Genomic DNA, 1,978 nt, shown 5'->3' with positions numbered 1-1,978 from the left:
TCAGACAAAGCTGTTTGTCTTGTTTTTGTGTTGTTTATTTTGTTTTCCTGACATGGTGTTCTCATATGTGTACTGACTTACATGCGGCGGTCACTTTATTAGGTACAACTAGCTACCTAGTCCTCTCAAGCTGTTTCTTGTGTTCTTGTGGCCTTCCTGTTAGCTTGAACTCGTCTAGCCATTCTCCTCTGATCTCTGTCATCAACAAGGCGTTTTTCGCCTGCAGAACTGCCACTGCCTGGATGTTTTTTGTCAAATGCTGTAAACTATGGAACCATAATGGCTGCTGTCTGCTTGGTATCAAGCATACCACGTTCAAAGTTCATGCTACTGTTTAGTCAAAGCTCTTGATCCTGTCTGCTTGCTTCATGTACTGACTTGCAGCCACGTTGGGTTCATATGTTTAGAGAATCTGGCTGTTTCCATTAACAAGCAGGTGTGCCTAATAAAGTGGCCACAGAGTGTATGTCTGACAAGTAATCAATCTCTACATCATGACAGACGATTACAGTGTCCCATGTCCAGAGACTCAGTTTGATGACCCGGGTCGCGTGGCCTGAGCACCAATTTACATCCTGCTGGAAAGGGACAAATGTGACATAACAATAGTGGTTCTGGGTAAACCACGCGAAGGAGCGATGTTTCAGTGCCGTGGATATGTGGACATGACACCCGGAGGACATTTGTAACTAACTGCACGTCATTGTTGTTTGTTTCCTGTTCGTCATCTTCCTATTTGTTTTCATTGTGAATTTCATCCATTGTGGTTGAACCATGGACACTCGGAGATGACAGAGTTCCCTCCTTGGCATCACGTGCGGTGATCAACAGGACCTGCCCTGTCTGTCTGTCTGTCTGTCTGTGTCAAGTCTCCTCCCTTCTCTACCAGTCAGTCCGTTTCAAGATCCGGTTCTTATTTTTCCACGGTTCATGTTTTATGTTTTTGAGTGTGTTGGTTCTTGCTCTATTTTTTAAGCGAACTCTGAGCCATGCCATGTGCTGTTGTAACTGTATTGTTTTGGTTTATTTTGGTTTTCATGACAAACAAAATGACATTGCACTATACGAAGTTACGAACACTGACGCAGCTAATTGTTCTGTAGGATTCTTATGAGCACACTGGAGCTGCACTACTGTTTTAGCATTGATTGGTCAATTGATTGGCCAATCAACCACGCACATCGTCCTACAACAGTAGTGATGGAGTCACGAGTACGTCTCCAGTGTTTGCACTAACTTATACCCTGTTGTTTGACCGCGTGGCTCTCTGGAAATAACTGATTTTCGGAAAGTGACACGGCCATACGACTAAGTATAAGCTGGGCTTTAGTCTTCTTGCCACAGAGAGGCTTGGAAGAATATACCAGCCTCTGATGAAATGAAAGAGAGAGAGAGAAAGAAAAGGGGAATACAGAAGGTATTGTAGAGAGGCTTCCCTCCATTGTCACTGAATGGGGTTGTTGCTATGGATACTGATGCTGGAAACCATTTTAATGTCATAACGCTGGAGAGAAAAGAAACAGTTTAAAAAAAAAATGAGAAAAAGAATCAAGAACTGTACAAAATATATTTCAATGGAATGTTTATCATTTACCTTTTATATTTTTGAAACATGTAAAGAAGAAAAAAGGTTAATAAACTGTAATAATTTAACAGCGTTTGTGAAAAAGAGACTTAAAAACAGTTGTACTATTAAAAAAGTATGAAAGTCTGACCGTGAATGCTGATTTAACTGAGCAACTCTTCTCCTTTACTGATAAGATAATAAAGAAAAAAATAAACAATTAAAAAAAAAACACAAAATTACTGGGAAAAAAGCAAAACAAAACTAATTTAAAGAGAAAAACATCAAAAACCCAATAAAAACATTAAAAGCTTATGCCAAAATTTTCTATCTGTGTCCTTTGTATTTTGTTGTCACTTTAATGTTTCTTCCTTTAAATTGTTTAAAATAGGTGTCTCTAAAACGGGGAGATCA

This window comes from Protomyctophum bolini (genome assembly GCF_963924005.1).
Source record: "Protomyctophum bolini genome assembly, chromosome: 11".
Taxonomy (NCBI): Eukaryota; Metazoa; Chordata; class Actinopteri; order Myctophiformes; family Myctophidae; genus Protomyctophum; species Protomyctophum bolini.
This window is presented reverse-complemented; position numbering follows the sequence as displayed.